The sequence below is a fragment of the Nothobranchius furzeri genome, chromosome 11 (genome assembly GCF_043380555.1).
Source record: "Nothobranchius furzeri strain GRZ-AD chromosome 11, NfurGRZ-RIMD1, whole genome shotgun sequence".
NCBI lineage: Eukaryota > Metazoa > Chordata > Actinopteri > Cyprinodontiformes > Nothobranchiidae > Nothobranchius > Nothobranchius furzeri.
In genome coordinates, this window is record NC_091751.1 from 28,523,065 (window position 1) to 28,550,498 (window position 27,434).

The 27,434-nt window shown below is 41.1% G+C and overlaps 1 protein-coding gene across 2 annotated transcripts in view; it reads right to left on the reverse strand.

The window, feature by feature from the left end:
- The window catches only part of dlgap3 (discs, large (Drosophila) homolog-associated protein 3), a 219,827-nt gene that overhangs the window by 101,391 nt on the left and 91,002 nt on the right, over window positions 1–27,434 (reverse strand). For both annotated transcript variants that reach the window (XM_054744733.2, XM_054744729.2), the window contains exon 2: window positions 12,641–12,692. The gene's annotated coding sequence lies outside the window, so the exon portion shown is untranslated. The remainder of the gene's footprint in view (window positions 1–12,640; window positions 12,693–27,434) is intronic.

The window sequence follows — 27,434 nt, forward strand, 5'->3', positions numbered from 1 at the left end:
ATATATATATATATATATATATATATATATATACATATATATATATATGTATGTATTCATACATAGATAGATAGATAGATAGATAGATAGATAGATAGATAGATGATAGATAGATAGATAGATAGATAGATAGATAGATAGATAGATAGATAGATAGATGAATAGATGATAGATAGATAGATAGATAGATAGATAGATAGATAGATAGATAGATAGATAGATAGATAGATAGATAGATAGATAGATAGATAATAAGAATTATACACAAAATAAACCAAAGAAGGGATGAGTGAAATGTGTTCATGACACTGAAGCACCAAAAACAGTGTTCTTGATTGATACGCAGTAAACATAACAAAATACCAATAAAGTAATAAAAATTATATATATACATACATAGTTATATATGTCTACATAGGAATATGTATATATGTATCATAAAAAAGAAGAACACTAAGAAAATAAGACAAAAACATAAATAAAAAAAATCTGCAAATGTGATGCAATCCAATATGGCTGCCACTTGATGACGTCATAATATGCTAATTATTTGAGTGAATTTGTTCCAATCACAAAATTTGGCTCATACAGAAGATTTTTCTAATTTACAATGTTCCTCTATCTCTAACCAGATTTAAGCTACAAGCTCTTTAAATAGTGGTATAAAAAATTTGTGTTTTACTGAACAAACTATGGCGCCTAAAGGGTTAAAGATCTATTTTGATACCAAGAACGTACTTATGTTCGAACAGGGGAAAACGCTATTTTAGGTTTTGTGTTAAAATAAGTCCAGGACTACAAAATTGCTTCATGAAAGTGACGTCATCGAACCAGACACTGAGAAAACTGAGGGAAAAGGGCTGTAAGTTCAGCAATTTTCCCACAGGAGGAAAAAGCCACCATAAATCTGGTCATGTGGTAAGTAGCAGCTACGTTAGGGGAGAGGAGATTATGTGGTGACGTGCAGATTTCTAGTTCATAGTCATGCTAATTACGAACTTTTACAAGCTGATAAATCTCAAAGTATGTAAATGGAATGGCCGAAACACCCATCATTACTTTTCATTTAAACTGCAGTACAACATATGTGTGATCCAGGGCGTAAGGCAAAGCGGATTAGAAAATAACGTTTTTATCTCCGTTGACTTTCATTCATTTTTTCATTCTTCCAGGGACCCATGGTGCAGAAGTGTCTTAAGCTCCCTATTGGGTTTCATAAATGGCAATTTTCGCTGAAAAGCTTGAAGTTTGCAAAAATGAGATGAACATATTTTAAATTTACGTCAATGCTGACCAATTTTAGGACTTTTTAAAGATTTTTAAGAGCCTTAATTTTCCTTTAATCAAATTCTAGACTTTTCAGACTTTTAAAGACCCCGCGAATACCCTGTACGGGTAAGGGATGAGGTCCTGGGTGTCATCCGGGGTGTAACTACCTACTTTAAATTCCTGCAATGCATTGATGCATCAGCATTTAAAGGTCAAAAGCTCTAAGTCAGGGAAGCAATGGCTATTTGTAATGTAATGATGAAATTGATCACTAGCAGGAAGCAGTTCCCAAATATTTCAAACAAGCATTTTGCTTCCATAGAAAATTAAGCATCCTCTCTCTCACACACACACACACACACACACACACACACACACACACACACACACACACACACACACACACACACACACACACACACACACACACACACACACACACACACACACACACACACACACACACACAGGCACATGCTACTATAAATATGGATAATACAATTTAACAGCTCCTATTCCATTTATTTTTGTAGATGTGTTGGTGGTCTGTTTTCTATTTCTTGTGTACTGCTGTCACTCCATTTGCCCCTCCCTCTCTTTCCCTGTTTGTGTTGTATCTCTCTTTTCTCCCTGCCTGTTCCCTCTGGTGTGTAGGTGAATGTGGTCTAACATGCCACAGACATAATAAAGGCTATTGCACAACAAGATGAATATCTCACATCCCTCTTGCCGTAGAGCAAAACTGCTGTGGCATCCAGTTCATCCATACTGTCTGCTTCAACTACCTCGACTACCAGGAGAACAATCAGGACAACCAGGAAAACAGAACTACCACGATCAAACAATAGTCATTAGGACAACCAGGAAAACAGAACTACCACGATCAAACAATAGTCATTAGGACAACCAGGATAACAGAACTACCACGATCAAACAATAGTCATCAGGACAACCAGGATAACAGAACTACCACGATCAAACAATAGTCATTAGGACAACCAGGATAACAGAACTACCACGATCAAACAATAGTCATTAGGACAACCAGGATAACAGAACTACCACTACCACGATTTAGTTCTATGATGTCATAAAGGCACTACTACATACAGCTTCTGGAACTCTTGTAGTCATTCACTTCGGAATCTCAGCAGGCAACAGATAGGTCTCCTGACTGTCTTCACCCAGTGCTTAGTTATTTTAGCTTATTGATTGAATTCTTTAATCAGTAACTATCTTATTATACTGAAAATGCACAGAGCAGATAACTCACGTGATTATAGAGAGGCATCTGTTTATCGGGGAGATTCTCCACCTGGGTGGAGGTTTGACAGGTCTCGATCACGGGACAGATTTCAATCAAGAGAGAGATCGCCAAGTAATATCTACCCCCGTAGAAACCAATTCTCTCCAACTAGACTGATGTTTCACAGGTCTCAACCCAGGGACAGATCTCCAAATAATGTCTGTCGAACTAGAAACCTGGATTCTCCACCTAGGCGGAGTTTTCACAGGTCGCCATCAAGAGACAGACCTCCAAGAAACATCTAACATTCTAGAGGCATGGATTTGTGGCACCTCGATAAGCAGCAGAGAGCAGATTTACAAACCCTCGAAGAAAAACTGGATGCTCAAGTGGAAGCCACCCACAAATTGGAGGTTAAATGCCAGAAAATTGGACAATCTTTGGAAAAGGAGCAATCTGATAACAAAATCCTTCGGTCCAAAAACACTGAACTGAGACTTCTGAACGAGCAGCAGAGTGCAGAAATTCAGTCCCTTAAAGAAGCGCTTTCTGCACAAGTGGAGGCTACCAAAACTATGGAGGACAAATATCGTAAGTCTGAAGATCGAACTTTGAGGTTGCACTGCAAACTAGTTCAAGAAAAGTGGGAAAGACAAGACGAAACTCAAAATTTGAACCAAGAAAAAGAGGATTTACTGGCTTCTTGTAAGAGCTTAGAGGAAAATCTTCGCATTAAAACTGAAAGTGAGTCCAGGCTGCAGAATGAGCTAAATGCAGCTATGAGACACCTCAACAAGTTGCTACTGGAAGCAGAGCATTTCCATAAAGGAGAGGCTGAAACGTGTTCCACGCTGCAAGACGCACAGGACCACAATAAGCAGAGGAACGATGTGCAGGACTCTACAAACACAGGGTCTAAACAGCCCAACAGAAAGGCTGTCAAACGGCAGATGGTAATGGAAAATCAGAAAGAGAACAGCATTGTCCTGACTAACGAAAGGACCCTGAAGGTTGACCCACAGGAAGCACAGGGTCCTACCTCAGGGGAGGTCAGGCTGGAATCCCAGCTCCTTGAATCAGAGCCGACACACCAGCCTTATCTTCTACATTTTCAGAAAGATTTTAGTGAAATCAGCGAAGGTTTAGCTGATACATCAGCTCCATTAGACGACTTGAATAACAACAAACCACAAATTGATCAAAGTTCTGCCACAACATCAAACTCTCCAACCAGGAAGCGTAAGAGATCAGACTGTCAGTCTGTATCTGATTCTTCTGCCTCTCAGATCCATGGAGAAAATTCCTTAAATATTACAAAGGACTTTGAGGAACCTCCAGCTAAATGTTCAAAAACAGACTCAGAGGAAACAGAAACAACAAAATGGTTTCTGCATCCTATAACCTCCGAATAAAGTAACGTGTTTCTCCGGTGTCTGTGGGGGCGGGCGAAGGGGTGGGTAGCATTCCTCCGACGTCCTTCACAGCGGTGGGTGGAGGTCTACGCTTTGCAGACTTCCGGGGTGGGGGGATGGTTACTGGAAGACAAGATGAACGGCTCTCTACAGGGACTCGTCTTTCATCATTCACTTAAAACCCGTTAAAAATATTAGATTCGTTTGCGAACGACACATCACTGGTGATGACCCCAAGATCAGGATAATAAATAGAAAACAGAGCAGAAACACCAGGCTCATATTTTACATATTCAGGAAGATTTTAGTGAAATCAGCTAAAGTAAAGCCAGAATATTAGCTCTATTAGACGTCTCAAACAACAACAAACCACAATTTCATCAAAGTTCTGCCACAGCATCGAGCTCTCCAACCAGGAAGCGTAAGAGATCAGAAAACTCTCAATCTGTATATAAAGTAACGTGTTTCTCCGGTGTCTGTGAGGGCGGGCGGAGGGGTGGGTAGCATTCCTCCGACGTCCGTCACAGCGGTGGGTGGAGGTCTAACCCAAGATCAGGATAATAAATGAAAGAAAGAAAGAAAGAAAGAAAGAAAGAAAGAAAGAAAGAAAGAAAGAAAGAAAGAAAGAAAGAAAGAAAGAAAGAAAGAAAGAAAGAAAGAAAGAAAGATGGAATTTTTTGGCAGCTACGTCACCGTGGTAAATCAAAACACTTAGAAAAGTATTAGCACATCTCCCTCAGCCAAGCCACTTGTTTTGATGTACAGGGAGTGCAGAATTATTAGGCAAATGAGTATTTTGTCCACATCATCCTCTTCATGCATGTTGTCTTACTCCAAGCTGTATAGGCTCGAAAGCCTGCTACCAATTAAGCATATTAGGTGATGTGCATCTCTGTAATGAGAAGGGGTGTGGTCTAATGACATCAACACCCTATATCAGGTGTGCATAATTATTAGGCAACTTCCTTTCCTTTGGCAAAATAGGTCAAAAGAAGAACATGACAGGCTCAGAAAGGTCAAAAATAGTGAGATACCTTACAGAGGGATGCAGAAGTCTTAAAATTGCAAAGCTTCTGAAGCGTGATCATCGAACAATCAAGCGTTTCATTCAAAATAGTCAACAGGGTCGCAAGAAGCGTGTGGACAAAGCAAGGCGCAAAATAACTGCCCAAGAAATGAGAAAAGTCAAGCGTGCAGCTGCCAAGATGCCACTTGCCACCAGTTTGGCCATATTTCAGAGCTGCAACATCACTGGAGTGCCCAAAAGCACAAGGTGTGCAATACTCAGAGACATGGCCAAGGTAAGAAAGGCTGAAAGACGACCACCACTGAACAAGACACACAAGCTGAAATGTCAAGACTGGGCCAAGAAATATCTCAAGACTGATTTTTCTAAGGTTTTATGGACTGATGAAATGAGAGTGAGTCTTGATGGGCCAGATGGATGGGCCCGTGGCTGGATTGGTAAAGGGCAGAGAGCTCCAGTCCGACTCAGACACCAGCAAGGTGGAGGTGGAGTACTGGTTTGGGCTGGTATCATCAAAGATGAGCTTGGGGGGCCTTTTCAGGTAGAGGATGGAGTCAAGCTCAACTCCCAGTCCTACTTCCAGTTTCTGGAAGACACCTTCTTCAAGCAGTGGTACAGGAAGAAGGCTGCATCCTTCAAGAAAAACATGATTTTCATGCATGACAATGCTCCATCACACGCATCCAAGTACTCCACAGCGTGGCTGGCAAGAAAGGGTGTAAAAGAAGAAAAACTAATGACATGGCCTCCTTGTTTACCTGATCTGAACCCCATTGAGAACCCGTGGTCCATCATCAAATGTGAGATTTACAAGGAGGGAAAACAGTACACCTCTCTGAACAGTGTCTGGGAGGCTGTGGTTGCTGCTGCACGCAATGTTGATGGTGAACAGATCAAATCACTGACAGAATCCATGGATGGCAGGCTTTTGTGTCATTGCAAAGAAAGGCGGCTATAATGGTCGCTGATTTGTTTTCATATTGTTTTTGAATGTCAGAAATGTATAATTGGGAATGTGGAGATGTTATATTGGTTTCCCTGGTAAAAATAAATAATTGAAATGGGTATATATTTGTTTTTTACTAAGTTGCCTAACAATTATGCACAGTAATAGTCACCTGCACACACAGATATCCCCCTAAAATAGCTAAAACTAAAAACAAACTAAAAACTAATTCCAAAAACATTCAGCTTTGATATTAATGAGTTTTTTGGGTTCATTGAGAACATGGTTGTTGTTCAATAATAAAATTATTCCTCAAAAATACAACTTGCCTAATAATTCTGCATTCCCTGTATACTTTGTGGAGGTGCACGCTGCCATTCGAGCATTATTCTGCAAAATAATAATATTAAATGGATTGAATTAAATGGATTGATTGCTAGAGTCATGTTGGATGGCTGTTCATCCGAGTCACAGCCTCTACGTTGGGGTGTCCCACAAGGTTCAATTCTCGGCCCATTACTGTTCAACCTCTATATACTGCCCTTAGGAGCCATTTTCAGAAAGCATGCTGTCTCATACCATCTTTACGCTGACGACTGTCAAATCTATTTTTCATTTAAGCCAACTCAATCAACGAAAGTTCTGTCTGATTGTATCCTTGAGGTCAAGCAATGGCTAGCTGATAACTTCCTCCATCTTAATGACTCCTAAACTGGCTTAATCGTTTTCAGTCCTGAAGGCTCTGAAGATGGATGCCCAGGTCAATAACACAGTTAAATCATGTTTTTTCCAATTAAGACACATCTCGAAACTAAAGCACATCCTGAGTGTACGTCTTCTGAAATCTGTGGTCCACACTTTCATCACTTCAAGGCTGGATTACTCTAACTCCTGCTTTTATGGCATCAGTAAAGCAGCTCTTTCTAGACTTCAGCTGGTCCAGAATTCAGCAGCTAGGTTGCTGACTGGAGCTGACAGAAGACAACACATTTCTCCAATTTTGAAATCTCTCCACTGGTTGCCCGTGCAGTTCAGGATAAACTTCAAAATTATGCTTCTGACTTACAAATCCTTGAACCATCAAGCTCCTCCATATCTGTGTGAACTTGTCCATTACTACAACCCGCCGCGTGCTCTCAGGTCTGAAGATAAGCTCCTCCTAGCTGTTCCGAATGCACGTTTAAAAAGCCGTGGAGAAAGGGCTTTCTCTGTCTGTGCACCGAAGCTGTGGAACGCATTACCACTGCTAGTGAGGCAAGCACCAACAGCTAGCATTTTTAAATCACGCTTGAAAACTCACTACTTCAACCTAGCTTATACAACATAATTATGACCATCACTTACATCTGCATTGTTTAAAAATGGACTTTACAATATCAACTTCTGTACTATTGAGGTTCTTTTTTTTAAATGTTTTTCTAAGTTTTTTTATTCTCCCTGTGTCTTATTGATTTTTAGCTGTTAGTTTTTTGGGAATTTTGTTGTATTTCCTTTTTATCTTTTATCTGTGTTCGACATGTTTGTATATCGCCTGTTTAATTAACTAACATTTTTAGTGTACAGCGCCTTGTTTGGTTGTAATGCCTTGTGAATGCGCTTTATAAATAAAATTGGATTGGATTGGATTGAATCCTCCAGTGAATAACAATAAAGAACCTGCCGGCTTACGCCAGGGACAAACTGGCCGCGGAAGCGCCGCGAAAATGGGACCGCCTTCATTCGGCGCCCTTGTTAAGCTATTCTATAGACCACATGGGCCGCCGAAGCGCCGCGAATCGCCTCGCACCGGCGCGCACCGGCGCTCCAGCCCGCGCCGTGCAGCGATCATTTTGGCGTCGGCTCTATTTTTTTCACGAGCCGCGGGTGAATCGCGTCAATTCTGGCAGGAAGTCAAACCTGGACATGAGAAGCAGGCCGGTAAAGTTAACAAAATAAAGCATTTCAAAATAAAATTCCGCAACAGTCAAATGTGTTCGTAAACAGACACTGCAGAAAAACCACACGAACACGCACACACATACACACACATCGAACTTGTGTGCGTGTGTGACCACGTGAAGGGGTGTGTGGTTTTGGGTGTCTTTTCACCGGCGCAAACAGGACAGAGAGGCAGAAAGTCTGAGGCAAGCAGTTAAGATGGATGACTTTAAATTAATTATGGAAGTTGAGAAACACAAGGAGCTGTACGACCCCCGAAAAACACGTTTATTTACGTACCCATTTCGGAAGAAACTGCTAGGATACAGCTGCAGAACTGGAGCGGGTTCCAAGAAATTCAACTGGCAGAAACAACTCATACCATAGGTTCACACACACACACACACACACACACACACACACACACACACACACACACACACACACACACAACACACACACACACACACACACACACACACACACACACACACACACACACACACACACACACACACACACACACACACACTCAAACGTAGAGGGAAAGAGCTGAGAAAAGGCAGAGAGGAAATGGAGGACACCAAGTGTTTAAAAGAAAAACTACAGCTGAGCTGAGGCGTGCCTCGACTGGGGCGCGTCTGATCTGAACTGAGGAGCGGCGAGCAGCGGCCGAATTTCGTGAGCGATTCGCTTCTCGGCGCTTCTCGGCGCTTTGCGGCGCTTCCGCGGCCGGTGTGTCCCCGGCGTCAGCCTGTTAGTCCCCTTAATAAAAGGCTGACCAGGAAGGAGTCAGTTGAAGTGGCTCAGACATCTGGTTAGGATGCCCCCTGGACGAGTAGATCATCATCTCTGTTATTGGCCCCTCTCAGACTAATCTTTACCATGTTAGCCATGAGTCATATTGACATATCAGCTGTTAGAAATCAGACACCTTTACTGTGTGTGAAGACAATAAATGGTAAATGGCCTGTATTTGATATAGCACCTTCTAGAGTCCTGAAACCCCCCAAGGCACTTTACAACACAGCCAGTCATTCACCCATTCACACACACATTCACACACTGGTGGGGATGAGTTACAATGTAGCCACAGCTGCCCTGGGGCGCACTGACAGAGGCGAGGCTGCCGAGCACTGGCGCCACCAGTCCCTCCGACCACCACCAGCAGGCAACGTGGGTTAAGTGTCTTGCCCAAGGACACAACGACAGCGACAGACTGAGCAGGGCTCGAACCTGCAACCTTCCGATTACGGGGCGAGCACTTAACTCCTGTGCCACCGTCGCCCCATGATGACAATAAAACTAGATGGTGATAAAGTTAGATGTAAGAATATGTAGGTTACATGTAAATAAATCTGTCCTGGATGCAGTGGTGTGTTAATAGCTTTGATACAGCAGCAGTAAACAATACAGTTACAGAGGATTTATTGCACTGGTGATCAAGATTTTACGGTAGCAGTAGATGAGTGCCACGATTCATTACAACATGAAGAAGCAGAAGAAGATAGAGCACCTCTCAAGATAAAAATCCCAAAAAGTTTTACAGGAGAGCTGTCAGCTCCCATGCTTTCTTTACGAATAGTTACTGTTAAAACTACATGTGCCTTTAGCAAAAGCACATGTTCAATCCAGACTCAACATATTTTTCACCATATTTTTAATTGTTAAAAAAACAATGGTACATTATTCAAGTAAATGAAATAAAATCAAAGTGGTATTTTTTTTCCTATTTGCTGAAAGATAATGGAAAACAAAATATCAGCTAATGAATCAGCATCTTTCCCTGACTTCAGCTCAATCTGAAATGTCACGATCTGCATACTGATAGATTAACATGAATGGAAATCTCTGCTGAATTTAATGAACCACAACATTCATCCAGAGAAGGTCTGTTAAAAAAGAGACAATAAAGTACGTTTGTATGTCTGTGATGAGAAGTGCATTTACCAGCCAAGCTTCACTGACTGATCAAATTAAATGTGACGTGTCACGGATTTAAATGCACGCAATCAGTCACAGAGAACTTTTCATTTCTCCTCCTGCGTCATATTAGAGATATTTATTTACATGAGTCAGCTAAGATGTTCCTGTCTTATAGCCAACAGTACCTGAGGAACACCACAGTAATGGTCAGATGTCTCATCAACAGTTGTTTTATCACACATGATATAAGACAGAGTAATAAAAGCAACTTATATGGCAGCTAAGCAAAGGTGAGCAAGCAAAGGGTGTGACGACACCCAGAAAACGCCAACAGTTTCCAAAGTGTGGGACTATTTTAAACTCAAGCTGATGGACAAGACCACTAGCTTAGTGCTAAGCTAACGTAGCACCAAGCTAGAGTTTCACAATAGCACAACTTTCACGTCCCAGAATCTCAGCACAATCCAGACGCTTCATCAGCTGCATATCTAAGACAAGGCGTGTGATCTACAGTTTAGACAAAGATAAAGAGTATCTCCAGCTATAAACAAAACTGAGCTGCTATCGCTAAACGCCAACAAGTGTGTTTGTTTTTGTCCTTCGTGATTCTTTGCCAGTGAGCATGAGGCAAAAATGTTTTCTTGTCCGTTTGTTTAAGAAACTACATGTTTTTGATATTCAGTTATCTTTATTGCAGAAAGGAAAATGAATCATAGTTGTAATCATCTTGATTACAATGATGGATATTTACCATTTATTTTCTTAGAATGTTAGCAGATAGGCTAATCTAAATTTCCTCTCTCTTTGTTTCGGGAATCAGCTTCACTTGACAGATTAGCCTGGGTAAATCCATCCTTCTCAGCTGAACATGCACAAGTCAACAGGCAGCACATGAAGAGGAGTTGAAAAGAGTAAATGTTGTTCAAAATATGACTTGATTTTTCCACCAATTACTGCTTCATTACATTTTGACTATATTTTAACCTTTGAATCAGATGTGAGGTTTCATTTTCTAAACATATCAGGTGTCTTTGAGATATATTTGACGTGATGGAGAGGTGGTTTTACTTTGGTTTCTGCCTGTTTCTAAGCCCACACTCTGCAGAGGAAACTCATTGTGGTCTCTTGCATTCACAATGTCCCTCATTAAGTCGTTATTCAAAGGTGAGGCTTGGAACGTGGATCAACACATAAATTAGAGCTCAGTTCCCTTTTCAGCCAAACAGACCAAGATGAAATGCAGCTGACACAACCTACTTCATAGTGAAGCATCTATGATCAACCAGGAATGTTTCCAGGATGATTTTATAAATGGCTTTTCTTTTGGTGGTGATGTGGAGAAATGTAACTGCACCTTCATCATGTATGCTGATGGCTAAATGGGGGATTAAGGACAATAAATATACAATATGCAGCATGGTTGAAAGGCAGATCCATAGAAGACAGTTCTGGAAATTGAACCTATTTGAGACAGAATACTTCCAGAGCACAGCTAAACACCAGATGGACTGTGGAGCCCTGACGTCAAAGAAATGACAAGACTGGAGAGAAAGAATGGAGGAGAGATGGAGGAAAAGGAGTAGACAAACACTAGCCGAACAACCTCGGGCCAACTCGATCGGTCAGCCCTGCTTGCCATTTTTTATTTTTCCATTCCCAGCCTCTGATCTGACAGCTCTATCACATTCAGGTGTCACAGCTTCTGCACTCATTCATGCACTCATGGGAAATGCCCATTAAAATGTTGCTGTAAATGAATTGAAAGATGCCAAGTTGATGAAAAATATTGGCAGTTTCATAACATAACCATCCAAATCTGTTCTAAAATACATGGGAGTGGGTCTAAGGGTGTTTCTCAATGTCAAGGTGCCTTGCCTTGCGAGGCCATGTGCCTTGCTTACGAGGACACTGTCCATCCCTGGTCAAAGAAAACGGTTAAAAGGAACAGACTTGCATCACGTGACCACGGCTTCCACGGTGGTCACGTCATGTGACATGGGAGGCAAACGCTATGTTTTATACGTGTTAGTTTCAATATAAATATATAACGAGCCTTTTACTTTTTAAATTGTGTATATGTTTATTAAATGAAAAATATAAGTGAGTTACAACCCGCTAGCCACCGAAGCTGCAACTACTAAGCAACTAACCAACAATAGAAAACTTCTTTGGATCTAAAGAAAAAAAAACATTTTAAATTAGCTGATTTACTTTTAAACTTGAAAATTGTCCCCAAAGTAGCTGCCGGCTTCTGACCATCCTTTTGAAAATACTGCGGTGTATTGTGGGTAATTTTTGACCAAGGCTAGGCTACAAGACACCTCCCGTGTATTCTTGCTCAGCTAGCTAAACAGCTAACAAAAGGAGAACACATGCCTTGGTAGAACATGAACATTGGAACCGATTGGAACACATCTTGGTGGCTCCTGATGACGTGTCTCCTAGGCAACTGGGGCGGGGCTAAGACATCAAGGCAAGGTTCCTTGACATTGAGAAACACCCTAAGTCTCTGGGCGGTGCCATATTGGATGTCATGCTTCCTTCTATGGGAGCCCGTGAGGACAGAATGCATTTACTGATTTGTAACAAATGGTTACAAAACTTTCACCATTAATGCATGTTGTTGTTTTACACATTTACCTCTTCACTCGTGGCCAGTGATTAAAGGGAGTCTGATGTTCTTGTAATTTTGCTGGAGGTTGTGCTCCTGGGGATTTTTTATCTTAATGGCCATCCGTTGATAAGTTCTTACTTGAACACAAAAGTAATGCTTGCCTACAATCATTTAGGTGTACTGCCCCCTATCGGCAGGGAAAATACACACTGTCACTTTAAATGTGGACACATGTGGCACTTAAGAATCATTTGTGCAAATGATCAGCAAACTTTTCACTTACCACAGTCTCATGAGGAAATGGTGTTCCATGACCTAATGTGGGAGAGGCCAGTCTGTCAAAAGGAAGAGGGAAAGAGAGACATCAGAGGACAACTAATTCCACAGCTACACTCTCATTTCTTTACAGTAAAGCCCCTCTTTGATCCGGGAAAGGTACCTCTCCACGTAGTTTTGACCTGCAGACAAGTCCCTGTCCAAATGGTAAAATCATTAGACAGCATGGGATAAACTTCCATTGTTCCGCTGGCGATAGTTATATTTATCCATAAAACCTGGTTCACCTAGTCAGTTAGGTAGATTATAAAAATAGAAATAGATGTCCCCCCCACGTGTTTTGGACCTGAACTTCTGAAAAGGAAACTTGAATGAAGCTCAGTCAGTCATCTGATCTCATTAAATTAACCTTATCTTTGACCAGAACATGCCATTCACATCTCACATTAAACACGTTTGTAGGATTTCCTTCTTCCACTTCAGGAATATTACTAAGATTTCAAACGTCCTGTTTGAGTGATGCTGAAAAACTAGTTCATGCATTTATCACCTCAAGACTGGATTGCTGTAACTCTTTATTAACAGTAAGTTCACAGAACGTAGTCAAAGGTCTTCAGCTTGTCCAAAATGCTGCAGCTAGAGTTCTGATGAGAATAAAATAAAAAATAAAAAACACATCTCACATCTCAATTCAATTCAAATTCAAAAATACTTGATTAATCCCAGAGGGAAATTAGAGTCTCTCCAGTTTTAGCTTCCCTATTAGCTGCCTGTTCAATTTAGAATAGTTTATTGTGTGTGATGTTCCTATAAGAGGTAGCTGAAGACTGAAACTGAAAGTTAGAGATGCGGGTTTATCTCAGCTGTTTGTTAACCTGTTTAACAAACAGTTCAACTTAAACTATTCTAATAAACTGCTGGCATTTTAGCTTAGCACAAATGCCACAATAATAAGAAATGACCTCGTGTTTGTAATACAGCTGCTTTAAGCTTCCGGTGGGCAGATCTTTGCAGGCTGCTGCTGCAGAGACCAGAGACGAACTCTGATGGATTAATGAAAAAAAATGCCTTTGTCACGGAATCAGAGAAAATTATCAACAGACAGTCTGCAATTTGTGATTTTCAGGAAGATTATTTATTTGGCACTAAGGCTGGGCGATATGACGATTTTAGACTGCTTTACGATCTACACATCTGACGGTCTGTCATTTTTGAGAGACCTTTTTATCACGATTCACAGCTCTGCTGTTGAATTTCTGCCTCTGGATGAAAAGGGAACTTACCTCAGGCGAATGACACGCCTTTGTTTGACCCCTAACTAATCAGAGTGAGTCATAGTAATATATTAGTGCCCCGCTTGTTTTCACCTGTGTGTGAACAAACATGGCTTTGGCCGCGGCTGAGAGCAACAACGAGGTTTTCGTTCCGAAGAGGAACGCCTCGTCCATTATATGGAACTGGATTGGTTTTTCACCAGATGACAAAGAGCAGCGAAACTTCATTTGCAAGGAGAGCGTCAAGGCAAGTCATGGCAACACCACAAACTTGTTTAATCACTTGAAAAGAAGGCATCCCAAACAATACAATGAGAGCCAGCTGGCAGCTAAAGCTAAAAAGCCTGCGGCTACAGCGGCAGTGGCTAGTGCTTCTTTCTGGCAGCAAACGCTAACAAACACTCCCAAAACTCACTCCCTACGACAGAGACAGCAGACGATGGAACAGCGTGACCGACGCAGTGACGTACCACTTGGTTAAAGATTTGTGTCCCGTGCGAACAGTAGAAGGAGTGGGATTTAAGAAAATGATAAAAACATTGGATCCGCGCTACGAGTTTTCCAGCCGCAAGTATTTTTCGAACACAGCCATTCCACGCATGTACGCTGAATGCAAAGAGAGAGTTGCAGAAAATATTCAGAATGCGCAGTTGTTTGCTACCACAAGCGATCTCTGGTCCAGCCGCACATCAGAGCCGTATTTGAGCTTAACTATCCACTACATGAGCAACTGGGAGCTACATAGTATTTTGAACAAGTTAATGTTTGCACAATACATTTGCAATTGACATGTTTGCACTTTAAATGTGTTTATGATTTTAATTTATGTTAAGTTACTTGAAAAACGAGAAAAACTGATTTTTGTAATTGTTTTTCTCAGGGCTTTTATCATCTCTGGTGTGAGTTTAAAGTATAAGTGTGTTAGCACTGTGTTGATTATCCCTAATATGAATAAATGTTTATTTATTCAATGTTTCTCTTCTTTAATACGCAATTGAAGTCGTGCTATTCATGGATAAAAAATCGTGATAAAATCGAAATCGTGATAAAATATTGGAAAAATCGTGATATTCTATTTTTGCCATATCGCCCAGCCCTATTTGGCACAGAAGAGGCACATCGGCCATAATGTTCAACAATTTAGGGGTTTTCATCTGACAATATTAAAACACATCAGTAATTTCAGACTGACCGACGCGTTTTCTCAAACACTGTAGTCGGAAAGGTCAGGCAGAACTAAATATAAATTAAAACGACACACAAATTTTAAAGAAGAGCGTTTCATATTGAACAGATATCTCAATGCATTTTCTATTCCCACTCTTTCCCACTCCTGTTCATTTTTTTTCCCTGTTTTGTCCCAGTAACATGAGTAATAATAAGGTTACTCCCTTTTCACGGGAATCCCGCAGGACTCACATGACCCACTGGGATCCCAAAAAAATTGTCAGCCACACCATGTCAAACAACACAGTGACCACTGGAGCCCTATAATTAGGCCCACTGACTGATTACTAAATTGTGGACACCTGTGAAGCTAATTAGTAGACACCTTGTCCTTTTATAGGGTACCATCATTTTAGTCCAGGCCTGTTCAATTAGTTAATTTTTTAAATAATTCTATTGAAACATGGTTGAAAAGCAATATCTGACTTTCACTGAGTACATTTCATTGAATTTTTATTCATTGCTACTTTTGTGAAATTCAAGCTATTTCTGTGAGCATTGCATATTTGATATTGCACCTTATAGTGTCCTGGAACCCTCAAGGCACTTTACAACACAATCAGTCATTCACCCATTCACACCCTGGTGGTGATGAGCTACATTGTAGCCACAGCTGCCCAGAGGTACGCTGACAGGCGCCACCGGTCCCACCGACCACCACCAGTAGGCAGGTGGGTTAAGTGTCTTGCCCAAGGACACAACGACAGTGAATGACTGAGCGGGGCTCGAACCTGCAACCTTCCGATTATGGGGCAAACACTTAACTCCTGTGCCACCGCTGCCCCAGAACAATTCCACGCAACATGTTTTCATCCTGCAGACTCTCTGCCAGTTGCATGCAAACAAGTGCTGAACTATTGAATGTTTTCAACCCCAGAGAAGAAAGCAAATATGGGAAAATAAAATAAAATCTATAGTAAAATACAATTAGACTGCAGTAATATGAGTCGATATCCTTACAATAATCATGATACATTTCAGCCCTACCTGAAACATCTAGAGAGTTAGAACTGCTGCCTCGTGTGAAACTATGTGTGGGTGTGAATTTGTTTATTTAGATGGAGGTACTTATAAAATGATGTCATGGTGTAAAATCACCTGTGTCTTAATACACAACATGCTAAAAGCTATCAGACCATCTGCAGGAGCATTAAAGGATCCCGCAGGGTTCCACATCTTTTATTACCCTTCCATTAGCCTTAGCATTAGCATAGTGATTACTGCTGCTTAACTCTTCAGGCTTGTTTTCCTGTGCCTCATTAAAACATTTGCTCAGCGTCAGTGTGTTAGATTTGCGCTCCATGGCAGCGAAAGCTAATATGCAGACTACACTAATAGTGCAATCCATGTGAAGAGAAAAGATGTGTTCCTAGAATCCCCGATTGCAACAACAAGGGTCTGAATTCATTTTAGTTCTGATCACCTGCTAATTATACCTTGCTAGGTGCAACGGATATGCATGATATGCAGTTGCACCCAGAGGCAGCAGTCATCGCATAACAGCTTTAATATGCGCTGTGTGAGGCACATGAGTGTTTGCTGCTCACCCAGCAGAAAATGACTGATGCTTTCATATGTGTTTATTGATTTGCTGGGAATTGTGTAAATAAGTGTGTACTTGTGTGCACACGAGCATGGTGTGTTTGCCTAGCTAGCAGTAGAGATAATTCGAACACAACTTTTTCACTGTCCCTGCAGGCCACTGATCCAGCTGCTTTCATCTAATATAGGTCAGCTGTGACAAAGCCCTCAGCATGGACACTGATCTGCTCTGCTAGCTCTCTCATACACAAAATATTAAATTAAACTCACAACTACACACTGGGAAAGAGAGGCTCCCTCGCATACATGCTCATGACTCATAGTGCACATATAGACACACACGCACAGCAGGTAATGGTTCACAGTAAGGCCTCAGGTGTGTGAGTACCAAGCAACCCATACATAAACACAAACAGGGGAGAAAATGAAAGTCAACTCATGCTCAGCAAAACAAGGACGCAATACAGGTGCTGGCCAAAAATTTTTGAATATCATTACAAAGTTGATTTATTTCAGTAATTCCATTCAAAAAGTGAAACTTGCATATTAGACTCATTCATTACACACAGACTCATTCAGTAGTCCCTCACTATAGCGTGGTTCACCCTTCACGGCTTCGCTGTTTCATGGAGTTTTCGGTAAATAAATAAAAGGCAACGACAATAGCTGACATTAATGAAAATCCAATCCGAAAATGGAAAAGATAGGTGAGCAGATAAAAGAACCAATCAGCTATTTGGAAAGGCAGGACTGGGCAAAAAAAAAAAAAAAAAGAACCAATCAGAGACTGAAATCGGCCGCTGTTTGAAGAAGCTAGCTGTAACTATAGATGTTGGTAATAGATGAACAATTTGTGTCTAAAATGAGAAAATGTCCACGGCTGAGAGGAAAAGCATCAGGTGTGACCAAGTCTTTGCTTGGTGAGTTCAGGGTCTCTCCTGGTTTTAGAAGCTATGGCCGTAATATAACCAGCGTTTGGTGTTCTAGCTGTGTTTTTGTGAGGAAAAACATTCAGGTTGCCCATAAAAGTTAACGGAAAACTAATAAATACACCTGAAAACAATTCTGACCTTTGGCTGAATTTAGCGTGCTTTTATTTGATTTTTTTACAGTGCATTGAGAGTGTTTAAACAAGACAAAAAAGTGTGAAAATGTTAATGCAAGTCTGAGAAAAGTGTATGAAGTGTGAACTGAGGGGTTTTACAGCCATAAAACACCTATAAAAACTGTAAAAAAATACTACTGGCTACTTCATGGGTTTCACCTTCTGCAGGTTATTTTTAGAACATAACCCTCATGGTAAGCAAGGATCACTGTATATTTCAAATGTTTATTTCTTTTAATGTTGATGATTATAACTGACAACTAATGAAAATCCCAAATTCAGTATCTCAGAATATTAGAATATATATAAAGACAAATGCAAAAAAAGGAATTTTTGAAATGCTGACATTCAATATTTTGTTGGGGCTCCGTTGACCTGGATTGCTGCAGCAATGAAGCGTAGCGTGGAGTCCATCAGTCTGTGGCACTGCTCAGGTGTTATGAGAGCCTACATTGCTCTGATGGTGGTCCTCTTCTGAATTGTTGGGTCTGGCGTATTGTATCTTCTTGTTCACAACACCCTATAAGGTCAGGCCAGTTTGCTGGCCAATCAAGAATAGGGATGCCATGGTCCTTAAATCAGGTACTGGTAGCTTTGGCACTGTGTGCAGGATCCAAGTCCTGTTGGAAAATAAAATCTGAATCTCCATAAAGTTGGTCAGCTGCAGGAAGCATGAAGTGCTTTAAAACTTCCTGGTAGATGGCTGCGTTGACCTTGTACCTCAGAAAACACAATGGACCAACACCAGCAGACATGGCACCCCAAACCATCTCTGACTGTGGAAACTTTACACTGGATCTTAAGTAACGTTGATTCTGAGCCTCTCCTCTCCTTCCAGACTCTGGGACCTTAATTTCCAAAGGAAATGCTAAATGTACTTTGATCAGAGAATATAACTTTGGACCACTCAGCAGCAGTCCAGTCCTTTTTGCCTTCAGCCCAGGTGAGATGCTTCTGACACTGTCTCTTGTTCCAGAGTGGCTTGACACAAGAAATGTGACAGCTGAAACATGTCTTGCATACATCTGTGTGTGGTGGTTCTTGAAGCTCTGACTCTAGCTGCAGTCCACTCTTTGTGAACCTCCCCCACATTGTTGAATGGGTTTTGTTTCACCATCCTCTCCAGGGTGCAATTATTCCTAGTTGTACACTTTCTTCTACCACATCTTGTCCTTCCCTTCACCTCTCTGTTAATCTGCTTGGACACAGAGCTCTGTGCCTCTTTAGCAATGACCTTTTGTGTCTTGCCCTCCTTGTGTAAGATGTCAATGGTCATATTTTAGGAAACTGTCAAGTCTTCCCCATGAGTGTGTAGCCCACATAACTAGACTGAGAGATCATGTAAAGGTTTTTGCAGATATTTTGAGGTAATTAGCTGATTAGAGTGTGGTACCAGGGGTCTTCAATATTGCACTTTTTCACAATACTCTAATACTTCTTATACTTTGTGGCATGGTGTGGAAACAAGCATCTGACCTTGAGTGTGAACAAAACAAAGGAGATGATTTAAGACTTCAGAAGAAACAGGGTGGAGTCAAACACTGTTTCCATCATGGGAGCAGAAGTGGAGGTGGTTGAGGAATACAAATACCTTGGAGTTCACCTGGACAACAGACTGGACTGGAGAAAGAACAGCCAAGCTGTTTACAAGAAGGGACACAGCAGACTGCACTTCTTGAGGACGCTTAGGTCCTTCAATGTCTGTAGCAAGATGCTCCAGATCTTCTACAAGTCTGTTGTTGAGAGTGTAATCTCTTCAGCCATCGTCTGTTGGGGTAGCAGCGTCAGAAGCAGGGACCTGAAAAGGCTCAACAGCCTAATAAAAAAGGCTGGCTCTGTTCTGGAGACGACTGTGGAACCGCTGGAGGAGATCATGCAAAGAAGGATTCTCCAGAGAATCAAGAAAATGATGGACAACCCTGAGCATTCTCTTCACACGACTGTCCGACAACGGAAGAGTGTCTTCAGTCAGAGACTTCTTCAGTTTCACTGCAACACTGACTGCTACTGGAGATCCTTCCTGCCAACAGCCATACAACAACTCTTTGATGACTTGATTTATTATTATTATTCTGAGCTACTACCGCAATCAATTTCCCTCTGGGATTAATAAAGTATTTTTGAATTGAATTTGAACTGAATTGAATTGAGTATTCTGAGAAACTGACATTTGGATTTTCATTAGTTGTCAGTTAGTCATTAAAACTAAAGAAATAAACTTTTGAAATATATCAGTCTGTGCGTAACGAATGAATCTAATATACAAGTTTCACTTTTTGAATGGAATTACTGAAATACGTTTTGTCCAGATATTCTAATTGTATGACCAGCACTTCTATTAAAGTGGGGAGAAAAATGTACTACCAAATCAGAAAGATTTACTACCAGACAAACATATTTACTTTCTTTTAAGGGCCTAATTTGAGCTTAACTCATTTACTATCTTTTACTACCATTGACCACTGCGCAGAAACCCTGGACTCCCCAAGTAGCCTGTCACCAGAGGCCACACCACCGAGGCTCTGAAGGGCATCAGTAGGATGAAGAGAAGCCAGCAAGCAATAAGTTTCCTTTCTGTTCTGCGCCGTACTTTGTTCTCTTCAAATGCTTCATTTATTAGGTGTAAAGACTAACACAAAGACTGGACCTAAGGTAACTTCACCTATTCAAGTGTTTTACTCAACTTATATTGATGACCAACTCAAGACATAAGCATCATTATCTTCTACTGCCCTACAGTGGTCTCACTAATGGAGCAATAATTGGTATAAATTACAAAGCGAACAAGTTGTGGCACAACCTTTAGAATGGAGAGATTAAGAAGCCTGTGCTATGTCGCATTGCAGGAGAGCCATGCATTCTCTTGACTTAACTAATCACCTTTTCTTCTCATTCAGACAATCTTTACTATTACAAGTGAGTGGGGTCATCAAGGGCTTTGAACAACTGCAGCAGTTTTTTGCAAATATGATCAATATTTGATTGTTCCCTTTTCCTCCCTCTTTTTCTCATTTGCTCCATCTCTCTGTCTAGTAAGAGACTGCAGTAAAGGCATTAATTAGAGCCAGACATGCACCAAGGATTCCCCACAGGGCCAGCAAAAGACAAAACATATAAAGTTAGATTTTAATGACTTGATTTAATCAGCTGTGCATGTAACTTTTATTGGTGAGTTTTTGAGAAATTTCACGTCGTTCCTGTACTTGATTTAATGAAGGGGTTTCTTATATCAGATCACAACACACAAGGAATAAAAAAGATTTCCTGAGTTCCTAAACTAAAGGTGGTTTACGATGTCCTACGTTGTGATGCTAATGCAAAGTCTCAACATTAGAAAAAAGGCTAAATGGGTCAGTTTAAAGAATAGTTTTCACTTGCAAGCCAGCATCCTACTTCATGATACAGAACACACACTTTCAGAATGTCTTTAAGAATTTTCACTGAATTAGATTCAGACAACTTCTCTAACTCCAACCATTTCAAATGAGATCCTGCTGTTCACAGATCACTGACTTGAGCTCTGCAAACAGCCTATATGGGATTTCAGCTGGCTGCAACAAGGAAAGGCTGAAAAACTGTTGGCTGTTCTAATTCTCTTCATTTCATCACGATGTAGAGATGTGAGTATCTCAACAGTGAATAATTTTCAGTCAGACACAGGAGTAAAAATAATACCAATCAAATACACATCAGACTTTGGGGATCATATTAATAACATGGCAGATAGGCCTGATGCACCCTTTCTGCTCAAAGCGTCTGATTAAGCTGCAAGTAAAAGAGATTTAGAGACTGTATGGGTGAGGAAAATAAATAAATGTAGACATCCTGACTTTTCTCCTCCACAAAAGCAGATGCAGATTTAAAATACTGATGATAAAAGCCAACAAATGGTTTCCATGCTTTGAAGCAGGCACTGGGCCTTTGCAGAAAGAGTGCAGGGGTACCAGTAAGAAAGGTCTACAGGTAAGTCAAACTGATTTCTATTCTGTAGATAATAAAATATGCGTTTTCTGACGCTACCTGTGTGAATGCTTTTGTTTATCCTTCCTTTTTATTCAAAATGAATACAGTAATCCCTCGTTTATCGCGGTAGATGCGTTCCAGATCTGGCCGCGATAGGTGAAAATCCGCAAAGTAGGGACACCATATTTACAGTATTTATTTAACAGGAGAGGGAGCGCAGCTGATCCTCATCAGCCTGATCAGCAGGACGGCTTTAAAAGGAGGACGGTTATCCAGATACGACGCCGGATGATTAACTACTGCCTGACTCGCTTCTCCTCCGGATTCGCTCCCGTCTTGGAGACTTCTGGATACTCACCGGTTCGCTGCCTGGATACCAACTCCGCTCTGCCGTCCCGCTCTCCACCGTGCTCACGCTCCCTCTCCGTTACCTCGTCCTCATCCTCCTCATCCGTCTACCCTGCCACCTGGAAATCTACAATTCGCCTCTGGATATCACCCCGGCTCAACTCCCCTCCACATTCACCCTGAACTTCTGCATTTTGCTGCTTCCTGGTTTACCCTCCGCTGGATCACCAGTGCGCCCTCAGTTCTCCTCATCATTAAAAAATAAAATTATTGTTTATCTTTTACCTCGACTCGAGTCTGATTCTGTATGTCTTGGGTTAGACACTTACCCCAAAACATGACAGAAAAATACCGCGAATCGGTGAAAAATACCGCGAATCGGCAAATTTCCCTTGAATAAGGCTAGAAAGAAAAAATCCGCGAAGTCGTGAATCCACGATAAACGAACCGCGAAGTAGCGAGGGATCACTGTACTGCTGAATGGTGGTGGGCATGTCTAACAAAAGAAGGCTTTTTGGAAGCTTCTGTTAGGAGGTCAGTCTGTTGAGCATTTGTTTTGTTTAAGCTTCTGGGTTTCCTTCAAGTGTCTAATTAATGTATTTTAAATAAAAATTACAACTCATCCAGGATGAGGCCACATTATAATAAAAGTGAACTATTACTCTATTTGGTTTATTAAACAATAAACACATATTGAACTGTCAAAAGAAAGTTGAAACTGAGGCTATAAAGATGCAATCGTAGATGACACTTTTTTTTTTGTTTTTACTCTTGTCTTTTTCATAAAATATGTTCCTAACTGTTTTTTGTCTTTTCATCAGTCTTATCTCTTTAAACATTAACCTGCCATAGGACTGCAGATGGAAATTAGCCTAAGGCTACAGTTTGGCATATTTACAGTTGTATTGCTGTTCATAAATATGCAATGTCCTCTCTTTAAATAAGGGATGAAATATCACCAGTAATCATAAAAAAAGGGGATCAGAAACATTCAATAGTTGGTCGTCTGCATATAAGGACAATTTTACTTAAAAGCCTGACTGGAAAACACCACTAAAGTTAAAAAGGACTTCAAGGCCACAGACAGGGGTTCAATGACAATTGCAAAAAGTGAAGGGGATAATGGACAATCTTGCCTTATGCCATGTGGAAATGTGAAATAGTTGGAGGAAACGCTATTCGGGCACACACTAGTCTGGGGTGATTCATATAACAATCGGGTCCATGAAAAAAGATTATCTGCAAAACCACAAAGAGGAAGTTCCCCTCCACATGAAGCTTTTTCAGCGTTTAGAGAAATAACCGCCACTGGAGGAGTGGTCAAGTGCTGAGAAAGAATCACATTTACAAGTGTTCAACCATTAAAACACAGGTGGTTTGATGCAACCATTCTGGTCTTCCAAAACAATAACAGGAAGAACTTTTTCAAGATGAGTTGCCAAAACCTTATTCAAAATTTTAACATCTACATTTAGAAATGTACATTGACAGGTTTGCCATATAAGGATAGCACACAATCACATCCAGCTTCTCCTAAAGGACACTGTTGCAGCTGCCTTGTGAGTCACCTATGAAAAGCAATTAACCCGACAGGTTTTAGTAGTCTTCAGACGGCAAATATACCAAGCACCTGTCTCCAGAAGAACGAGGCTTTACTCAGGTATTTCATTATTTTGAATGTGTGAAAGATAAATGCACATTTATTCAACAAACGAGCAACACTCACACACACTTATGCATGCTTGACAATGTGAAAAAAATGCTCGTATTTAAACCATCATCTCTTCTGCTACGTGTATATTCAGCACATGCCAATTAGTGGGAAAAAGTCTGAAGGGATTTATGTCTCACAGTAAATGTCAAAAAAGACTAGCATTCACATCCTGCAGAGAAAGACAGAGATGAGGTGAGGGATAAACCAAACACTGATGGGTGGATGGGTGCAAAAGGCGCTAAAGATTTGACAATGAGAAATGTAATGTGGAATCTTCTCATCTTCCATCTCTCCCTCCTCTTCCACCCCATCAGTCCAACTAATTGGCTGACACTATAATGCACATTTGGTGGGTGTGTGAGTGTGTGACTGCGTGCAGTGATTGTCGACATCAAACCACCATGGGCTGCGGTGGCCCCCGGTAATGATGTGATCATGCTGATTATGTTTGTGACCCACACACATACACTATCTGCTGTTCTTTTCCTCTCTTCTTTTCGATTCTATGCATCCATTTGTTAAATTTCATTAACTTTTGTGGTGCCCTTCACCGTATATCCATGCTTGAACAGGGTAGAAAATGTCAGCAAAGTAATATTGATGGAGAGAAATGTGTGTGTGTGTGTGTGTGTGTGTGTGTGTGTGCGTGCGTGCGTGCATGCATGCATGTGTGTGTGTGTGTGTGGTTTATGGTGGTAAAGTTTAGAAGGCAAAATAAGTGAAAAGAAAGTTGCAGCATTTCAGAAAGACACAAAAGGGGACATAAAAATATGAAAATCAGTTATTCCACTAAATGAAAGGTGGGAAAACTGATTTTTTTCTCCGACTGAGGCTCATCTGTGCTGTAGAGTTGTGCTATGTCATCTTCACTGCTTTGCTTGAAGCCCTTAAGCAATACAGAGTAGTGTGGAGTTTGTTCTGTGAAGCTCCTGCTGTACAGTGTGGAAGCAATGCATTCATCCTAGAAGAAAAGTTCAGTAAAGAGAAGGGAAAAAAACAAGAAGATAAAGATATTTAAAGCTTCATGACCCATTAAGTTATGATTCATGATCCATTACAATACACAGTTTGTAAGGCCTATTGTCTATGGGTGTGCAATTTTAGGTATCTCAAGATTCAATTTGATTTCGATGCAGGGTCCTTCGATTTGATTGTTGAACAACTATCATGATTACCATAGTTACCACTATTTTTGGTGCATTTTGTCCCCATTTTGTTTTTTGTTTTGTTTTTTAGCTCTTCGACACTTTCACATTATTCAGCACACATTATTCAAGTTACCAAATTCCTTTTACTCCCCTATATTATTTATGTAAGACTGGACCAATACCCTACATAGGTTTGCATGAAATCTACAGGATAAACATCAATAACGAGAATGAGAAGTAAGCGCGTCAGGTTCTCTTTTGTATACTGAATCAGCTGAGCCGGCAAACTGGAGTGATGCAGAGATGCGGAGCTTCTGGTCTTCACATCACCTAACTGGGACTGTGAAGAACAAACACCTTTATTAGTGGCTAGAGAAAAAAAAACGTAAGGAACGTTGCTTCAGTTTGCATGAAAAGGAAGTTATATTGAAGCTAAAAGGACGGCCCTGATGGTGCGGAGACACCCTCAACATACTTTATTCCGCTCAATCTTTGCAAAAACGCATGATGGTGACACATTATCGCCGCAGACTGACAACTTATAAATGACCAACGGCTCCCTGTGTTGCCTCAGCTTTGCTCAGTAGCTGAAGCCAGGGCCGAATTGTCATTGCAGGGGCCCCTGGGCACAATGTGTCTCCTTCCTCCTCTTGTCTCCTGTGTCCTTCCTCCTCTTGACTCCTGTCTCTTTCCTCCTCTTGTCTCCTGTCTCTTTCCTCCTCTTGTCTCCTGTTTCCTTCCTCCTCTTGTCTCCTGTCTCCTTCCTCCTCTTGTCTCCTGTCTCCTTCCTCCTCTTGTCTCCTGTCTCTTTCCTCCTCTTGTCTCCTGTCTCCCTCCTCCTCTTGTCTCCTGTTTCCTTCCTCCTCTTGTCTCCTGTCTCCTTCCTCCTATTGTCTCCTGTCTCCTCTTGACTCCTGTCTCCTTCCTCCTCTTTTTGTGTCCTCTTGCTGTTCTCCCCTCTTGCCTTCAGAAAAAACTGCTTTCTGGCCTTTCTATTAGTAAATTCATTTACAATGTCATCAAAGTCCAGATTCCTGACAAGCTGAGATTCAATAGCCATCAGTAACAGTGCACTGAGGCGCTGTTGAGCTTGTGTTGTTCTTAGTAATTTTTATTCTTGCCATTTGTGAAATGATCGTTCCCCTTCACAATTTGTAACTGGTAGAGTTAGAAAAATCTGCAGGACCAGAAACACATTTGGGAAGATGGACTGTAGACTATTGTATAGCACAAAAACGATCCTGGTTATTCTACATTATTTATGTGGATTCTCGGGGGATTGTTTAGAGCTGAGAGGTGCAGAGCTCTGATCGTTGACGCGCTTCAGACAGATGCCTGCTGAGAACAGCCACAGTAACATTATGGAAGTGTTGCACCTCAAAAACAAATTTAACACGCGATTGTATGTCGGCTCATATCCTTTCATGCTTTCTGTGTTTTATTTGTGCTCGAAGCGTTTTGCTGCTGCGGAGCGGAGCGTATCACCTCACTGGTGCGGTCAGCGCGGGGCGCGCACTCCGCTATATTTGCAGTCGGGCCTCTCATCATTGGTCAGTCTGCATGAGACTGACTCTCAACCACTCTGAACTGACATTCAAAGTCATAGGCAGTTAAGCGTCTGTGCAGCGCAAAAGCCCGGGTGGACATTTTAATATAAAGCAGGAGATTACAGATACAGTATTTTGCTCACGCCCTTGCTGCCCTGGGCCCTTTAGAGTTTGTGGACCCCTGGTGTGTGTGTGTGGGGGGGGACATTTGTGCATCCATCTGTCTGAATGAAAGTTCAAACAGAGTGAATCCTCAAGTAATACATCTTTTTGAGGTAAAATGATAATAAAACATAAGTAGTAGATGCTATTTTGATGTGAAAAGGTGTTTTTATCCGGTAACGCTAAACATGTTCCACTAAAACCAGAATCTAATATGATATAAATGCATTTAGGAAGCCGATGAGACTCGTTCTGCTCCATCCAGGTATGATATATTAGTCAATTATTGAGATATTTGTCAAAAACTTCCAGTAAACAGCAAGAAGTTCTTTTATCTACACAACACACCTATTTGACCACATCTGGGTCATGGAAACAAGCCAGTTTGATGTGCAGCAGAATTAGGATGCTAATATTTTGATCTTTTTTTAGTTCCGTCAGTCATTTCTTTTAATGCTCATCGTCTTCCTGTGCTAATCATGAAATCTTCTCATTAAACATTCACACACTGTCAGCAGCTCTGTGAGAAAAAAGTGTCGACACACCGGGACAATTTCATACACAAAGATCCACACAAAGACACCATTTCCCGTCACACTGCTGAGTTATTTCTGTTTTTGCAGCTTGCACAAACACTTCAAGTTCCCAACATGACGACACGATTTCATTAATCAATGTTTCATCCTTGCCTCTCTCACTAATCTGCATGCTGATTCTCATATGCTCGCCTGACACACCAGTGCATGGACCAGTGCATCACAGTGTTCATGA